Here is an 8,370-nt window from a genome sequence, read left to right on the forward strand (position 1 = left end):
CTGCCAGGCAGCTGTTGTAGAGTCATTGGTCAGGAAGGGCAAGGTTTGTCAGGCATAAGATTCTGATTCCAGAGTCTGGAGAGGCTCAGACTGAAAGCTATATTGCACTAACTCTGTAGGTTGATCTGAAGGTTCATTCATCCATTCATTCAATTTTGATGTATATTGAGCACCTACTGTGAGTCAACAGACACACTGGCAAACAAGATAAACATGGTAAAAACCAGACGATAGCTGACATTCACTGCGCATCTACCTGCTCTTTACTTGTCACTGTGCTGTATACCCTTCCTGGAACACTAAGAGGGTGTATTACTCTCACTTTTAATAATAAGTGATTTTATCTAGATTTCACAGGCAAGGAAACTGGGTCTCTAAGAGACTGGTGATCTGGCTAGAAGAAAATGTCTAAAGACCACTTGTCCTACCCTCTCAAGCTGAACTTTCTTGCTCTTGCCAGTTGTAATGAACAGTTTCCCAGTGCCTAAAAAAGTAGCTTTATCTTCTCTGCCACTTTCAGTTTCTGTGTTGGATACAAGAGCCCCATCTTTGGGCAAGATGCGAAATTTCATAAAGAAAAACGGGACTGATGACAGACTTATCAAGCATTACTTTAGCTCTTCTTTATTAAATGGTTTACTCTCTAGGATTCTAGTATTTTTCTAGACCAGAAGAAGGGACACATTTTGATTATATTTCTGCCAATTGGTATTCATTTTACTATTATCCAGAAGAAAGATAGAAAAATAAGAACAGATCTTAATTTTAGTATATGTATTAGTACTTAAAATATACATTCAAGTTTGCTTAAAAATAAGTTCTTTCTTAAAAATGATTTTACAATTTAAAATGTATTTATTTGGAGAGAGAAGAAAGGAGAGGGAGAGAGAGGGAAAGATGGATAGGCTGCCTCCTGTATACTCTCTACTGGGGATGGAGCCTGCAACCTGGGCATGTGATTTTTAAATTTTTAAATTTTTAAAATTTAAAATCTGGCTAAAATTAATGAAAGAAAAGGAAAATTGTCTTAGCCTGAACATAAAGTCTCAGATTGACACAACACTGAGCAAGCATGATTCTTTAACAAGTGAAGTTTCACTAAATTCAGTTTGACAGAATGAGTGTTGAGTAAGTGCTCAATGGGAGTATTTCTCCTTTAAAACTTTCACAAAGACACAGCTAGAAATAAATACTCACAGGGTAGGGCAAAAGTAGGTTTACATTTGTGAGTATACAAACCAGATTATTCTTGCATTATTATTTGTGAATTATTGTATTATTTCACATATGAAAAACTTTTGCACCATCATGGATATGAGCAAAACAAGATTCACCAATAATTTTTTATTATGTGTATAGCACTTATTATAATGATTGCTTTTATAAAAGCAGGTATCTATCTATATATATATAAAAGCCCAGCGATGGAATGACAAAATGACTAGAACAACCAGTTGACCAGTCACTATGATGCACAATAACCACCAGGGGGCAGACACTCAGTGAAGGAGCTGCCTTCTGGTGTTCAGTACGCTCCCACAATGGGAGTGCCGCTTGGCTGACCAAGAAAAGTGGCCACTCCCACAGTGAGAGTAGCTGCTCAGAGGGTGGGTCCACAGCTGCTCTGCTGATCGGGATAAGTGATGCTCCCACAGTGGGCTGATCCCTGCAAGCCATGCCCCCCACCAGTGTAGGAATCTGTGCACCAGGTCTCTAGTTATATAATATCTTCTCATTGCTTGAGATTCTGGAAGGAGACAATTATATCCTACCAATACTTAGCTTGTGTGTTGAAACCTCATCCTACAGAACGAATAGAGGTTTCTATTGCCCACAACTGACATCCATTGTAGAACTTATATTCATTGCCCTGATAAGTTTTATGAATGATGACCAGTCCTAAAACATCAGCATTCTTCTGGCTCCCCCACCAACCAGTCAGTCTCCCCCTAGGTTCTAAATTTCCTGGAGGAGAGGTAGAGTCAGACCTCAGCCTACAGTTCACTTAAGCTTTTTGGGGCATTAGTACAACACTAGTTCTTTGCATTTTTCAACTGCAGAAAATACATTTCAAAGTTCTCCCACAGTCCACTGGCTGAACCCCTCCATAGACTTCAGGTTAAAGGGTCACACTCATCTATACCTATTCTCCACAGAGGGTGGGTACTCGAACACAGTGGCAGCCCTCCAAAGAAGCTTCTCCTGTAATTCTCTGACACTTTTTAATATCCTTGATCTGTCTGAAGGCTCAGAGAATCATGTAACAGTTTCTTGAATGCATTTCCTTTGTCAGCCTGCACATGGAAGGGAGACTGTCTCTCATATTCACGTGGGCTTCCTGTTAATACTGCAACAGAAACTCTGACAGGAGAATCCCATTCTAAGATCCTGTTAGAAATAGAAACACAAAGAACTGGGATAAATTATAGAACCTAGGTGTGAGTGGCATTACTACATATCAGACCAGGATCCTGTTAAGGTAGAAAACATTCAAACCTATGAAAAATTTTGTGAGTTTATTTGAGCCAAACTGTCAGCATATGTTGGGAAGCATAACCTCAATGAACTGAGATAATGCTCCGGAGAATGGGGAGTTCATACCTTGTTTTTATAAATTACCCAAAATTACGTATTTTCCTTTTGATTTATAAAAAGATCAAAAGGAAAATACGTACGTGGGTTACATGAAATGCATTGGTGATAAATTAAGGATGTGGGATAAAGCAAAGCAAGGAAACCTCTGGAATAGAATAAAAAGTGAAATGATGGACATATTTTTCTTTTACATACATGGATATAGGATACTTTAATGTAATTAACAGTAGGTGATTAACTTGATAACAATAACAATGAGGAAATGTCCTGGTGCCATTTGTTGTGCCCTGAGGAGTCCTGAAAAAAAAGGGGAAGTTACAAGTTACCTGGACATTTCACAAATATGTTATCTTAGATGCAAAAAGACAAATGGGATCAATAAAGATCTAAGTTGATCTTTGTCAGGGAAAATACCAACCTAGGACGTGACTACCCACCATAACCTGTTTGTAGCCAAATATTTAATTTTCAAACCACCTTTTGTGGATATTCTAGGTCTTTGAGTTTGCACAGCCATCATGCTGGCCTTCCGTGGACTAGTCAGGTTAGCATATAGCCCCTTTCGTCCACAATCCAAATATTTCTAAAATCATGTCATTATTTTCCACCTCTATAACCAACATCTTCATTCAAAGCTTCATCATCTCTTACAGTACTATTGCAGTCACTTGTTTCTGACTTGGTTTTTATCCCATTAAATCTATTTTTTATAATCAGATTGGTTGAAATGCAAATATTACCATGTCACTTATCTGCTTTAAATCTTTCAAAATCTCCCAATAGCCATGCCCTAGAGGCATGCTTCTCCAATGTTGGAGTGCATACTTTAGAAGCACTGATTTTAAGCATGGTAAGATTTTGTAGAGAGACTAACTAACTTATCCAGTGTCACACAGATAAGTGGTAGTGCTAGATTAAAATCCAGATCTTCTGCTGCCACAGACTATGATTTTAACCATTATTTAAACATAGCACTTTGAAGTTGTATTTAAATATCTGTTCTGTGTTTGGCCCCTAGACAAATGTTTCCAAAGAGAGATCACTCACTCCAGCTCACCTAAAAGAAGTAATGAATGAGAATCTCTGGGAATGGGGCCAGGTCTACAGCTTTAAACTCCCTGGCAATTTGTATGCACATTTACATTTAAAGGACCTCTGCACTAGGCTACTATCACTTCAAGAAGAAAGCCTGTGGTTAATTTATCTTTGTGGTTATTTATCTTTCATTGGTGGCTTGCACTGTGCCAAGCTTTAAGGATAAAAATAAGAGTGGTGAGTTAGACCGAATTGATTTAGGCCTCCTCCTAACCCTCTTCAGTGAAGACTGCTTTCAGAACTTCAGATGAAAGTGAACTTCTGAGTGAGGATTAAGTGGCTTTAACTGTAAGATTTAGAAGGAATCAGAACAGGAAACTTGTTAGACTACTTAAAAATCCAACATATTGTACTTGCATGGTATTAAATATAAGCTAAATTTTGGTCAGTTTCAGAGCTTAGACATCTTGTGCTCCTTACACTAGTGAATGACCCTTACTGTAATCTACTCCCTTAAACTGTATCTTCCCAGAAACAAGGTTAGAGACTTGCTGTTTCCCAAGCAGAGGGATGATATAAAAAATATTTGACTTGCCAAAACCAGTTTAGCTCAGTCTAAATAGATAGAGCGTCCGCCTTCGAACTGAAAGGTCCCAGGTTCAATTCCGGTCAAGGGCAATGTACCTTGGTTGCGGGCACATCCCCAGTAGGGGGTGTGCAGGAAGCAGCTGATGGATGTTTCTTACTCTCTATTCCTCTCCCTTCCTCTCTGTAAAAATCAATAAAATATAAAAAAAAATTAACAATCTGGTCCCCAAGCTATCTCAATGGACACAGACTTAATAAAATAGTGGCTGCAAATAAATAATGGAATACAGGGTTGACTCCAATAGATAAATCATCTATAATAATAAAAGTGTAATATGCTAGTTAGACTCCATGTCCTTCCAGATGAAGCCAGGGCTGTGAGGGGAGCTCGGGTCCTGGGTGCCAGAAGGAAGCTGGTGCTGGCAGCTGGGGGAAGGGAGGCCTACTCTTGCACGAATTTCTGCATTGGGCCTCTCGTCCAATGGACATAAAAGAAATGACCTCAAGAACAATGAGAACCAGGGAATTGAATGTTGTTGGGAGTCTCTCTTATCTCCCCTTTCTCTTATTTCCACTTTGCTGTCACTGGTTGCTAGTTTCATCCACGTGGAGATAAACAATATAAAGTAATCATTTTCATGTAAGAATCTTATGTCAGTTTAAACTACCACAATTTTAATACTGCTATAAGAATTCCTTTTAGAATGGATGTTTAAGAATTTCTTATGGGAAAAGTCCATATTTTTAATAAGCATTTATATTTTCTTATAATGAAAGGGTCTATCCATGCATTCAATCTTTTGCTATTGTTTTTATTGAAGTTATTTGTTGGAAGAATAAATTATTCTCAAAGGAAGTAAATTACATATTATGAATAGTAAAATAATCATATCTGAATATTTCCAGTGAATGTGCATTAATTTAATAAAATTGCACATATAAGCAGGCCTTTAACAGCTGCTATTATAAACTCAGGGGATGGGAAACTAATTTTAAGGAATAAAAAGTAAATGAATGCATAATTAGAATTCAATTCTGTGCAGGATTTAAGTGCATTCAAATTAGAAACCAAAAAAATAAAAATAAAATAAAATGAGATATCAGAAGGCATAGAAAAGGCAAATTTTTATTTATTAATATTTATTTATTTTTGGTGTTTTCTGCAGGAATGTTGAGGATTAGAGACAAATTTCAAATCCCAAACATAAAATGGTTCTTCACTATTGCAAGAGGGAAAGAACAGGGTTGGGGACTGAAGGTGATTAGGAGGTCATAGAGATTTACCTTAGAATTCACTCTATTCTAATCTAATAGGTAATAAATGACAAAGAACAGCACTAAGGAAGTAGCACCCAATGGAGAGCAACCTACAAAAATGAATGAAAACATTTGAACAGAAATTTCATTAAAGAAGATTTACAAATAGCAAATAAGCACATGAAAAATGCTCAAAATCATTAGCAATTAGGAAAACGTAAATTGAAAAAATACACTCTTGCTAGAATGACTAAAACCAAAAAGATTGATTTTGGTAAAGGTGTTTAAGAAATGAGAATACAGTCTTGATAGGGTATAAAATGGTAGAATTTTGATACCACTTTGACAGTTCTTAAGAAGTTAAAAATATACCTTCAGTACGATTCATCTGGGTACTTACCGAAAGAAAGAAAATCATGTACATGTATTCATAGCAATACTATTTGCCATACCTATAACCTGGAAACTACCAACTGCCTATCAAAAAATAAATTAACAAATTATGGCATATATTACAGTGGATTATTGCTCAGCAATACACTTGGAATATACTTGGTGATAATAATGTCTTCAGCAAAGGAAAACATAGGAGACAACAGAGACAATGAATACAAGAAAATAAACCAACAAAAAACCTTTTTTTTAAAAATATATATTTTATTGATTTTGTACAGAGAAAAAGGGAGAGAGATAGAAAGTTAGAAACATCAATGAGAGAGTCTTCCATATGCTTGCAATACGCCCTTTGACCAGGATCGAACCTGGGATCCTTCAGTCCCCAAACTAACGCTCTATCCATTGAGCCAAACCGGTTTCAGCCCAACAAGGAACCTTTTGAGAGAAGCTTATAATAACAAAAGGTAGTGAGCGGTCACAGGAGTGTTTACTTAAATGTAGATTGCCAGAGGAAGGTCATTTAACTGAGGCAGAGCCATACAATATACTCTAGTATATAGCATACTTTTTCTCACAAAAACATGTGACATTGAGGGGTCCTCTTTGGTAGCAATTGGTCTATTGTCATAAGGCTATCTGGGGGTCATAAGAATGTGCCTTTCATTGTTTTTGAGAAGGGCAATAACATGATCACTATATCTGTGCTTTAGGAAGATGATTGCATGATAATCTGAAAGATGAACTGTATCATTAAGATAAATAACAAAATAGTTAAGTATCAGTTCAAGAGAACAATAGGTTTAAAACAAAGCAGTGCATGATTAATTGCCAAAAGAATTCTAAGGAAATAATTGCTATTGGAATTTTTAAAACATAAATTTGAATAATGATGATTACTGAAACTGTTCTAATGAGGCCAAGGACATGAATTTGATTTTTTTGTGTGGGTCAGAATGTTCCATAGCTTTAAACACTTAATCACAGACAATCATCTTGCAATTGGTGGGTGGGAGAGGCATAAAGAAAAATCAAGTAAGAAAGCAGGGTGCAGTAGTATTTCACTTCGCCTCTACTGAAAAAGTACAGTCTTCATGCCTTTCTGATAGCAGTTTAGTACTTTAAACATTAAGGATACTTTTCTCATACAATTAAACAAAATAGGTTTAATAAAATTCACACTTCTATTAATATATGTACATTTAATTTAAAATGTTTATTTAAATAATCTTTTATTTTTCAATTAGTTAACATACAATATTATATTAATTTCAGGTGCATACTCCAGTGATTTGACTTATTAAATGATCATCCTGATAAATCTTATACCCATCTGACACCATACAGATATTAGAATATATATTATTGACTATATTCCCTATGCTGAAATTTATATCTCCATTTGTATTTCTTAATCCCTTCACCTTTCCACCCAGCCCCTACAACCCCTCTCATCTGGCAACTGTAAAAATGTTCTCATTAGTAGTATTCTAAGTACATTAACCTACTGATTATCTAAAAAAAAAAAAAAAACCCCAAAAAACCAACAACAACAAAACAACAATGAACTCTAACATTCATTCACTGGAAGAAGGACAAATAGAATAGAAAATTGTTCACTTCCAGACTATCTGTGAATCTGTTTCTGTTCTGCTTGTTTGTTGATTTTGCTGTTTTTATATTCAATTGCTAATAGATATGTATTTATTGCCATCTTATTGTTCGTATTTTTAATTTATTTTTCTTCTTCTTAAAAAAAGCCTAATATGCAAATTGTCCCCTTGGCTGTCATTCAACCAAGAGTTCCACTGGGACTTTGACTGGGAGACCTGAAGTCCGACCACTCACTATGATATGCGCCGACCACCAGGGGGTGGCATAGAACATGGTGGGCATTGGCTATGCGGCACTGGAAGCAGGTGGTAATGGAGGTATAGCTGGCTCTAATGGACCCCAACAAGAGTGGGGCCACAGCAGGATGGCGGAGCAGGTGAGTGGGCAGCACCAGGCCAAGGCAGGTGCAAGTGGAGGCCTGGTCGCCCCACTGATCAACATGTAGACAGCAACCAGCAGCAGTGGTGGGTGGCAGGACCACTGCCCGGCTCCCAGGTACTGAGAGAACCAGGAAGGGGGCCCGCCCTAAACGATCGCCCCACAGGCAGGATGGTGGAGCAGGTGAGAGGGCAGCGCCAGGCCAACGTGAGGTGCAAGGAGGGGCTTCAGGGCTGTGAGGCTGGGGACATGAGCTGGGGTTGCAAGGCTGGGGGTATGAGCTGGGGCCCCATCTCCGCAGGCCACCCCAAGGGACCTTACTCATGCACGAATTTGGGCACTAGGACTCTAGTTTCATATAATACTGGTTGGTGGTGAAGAACTCCTTTGTTTTTTCTTTCTTTTTTATAAAATATGTTTTTATTGAATTTTAGAGAGGGGAAGAAAAAGGGATAGAGAAACAGAAACATTAATGGAAGAAACATCATTAATTGACTGCCTTCTGCATGA

Source organism: Pipistrellus hanaki (genome assembly GCF_964339955.1).
Source record: "Pipistrellus hanaki genome assembly, chromosome: 7".
In the NCBI taxonomy this organism is placed as follows: domain Eukaryota; kingdom Metazoa; phylum Chordata; class Mammalia; order Chiroptera; family Vespertilionidae; genus Pipistrellus; species Pipistrellus hanaki.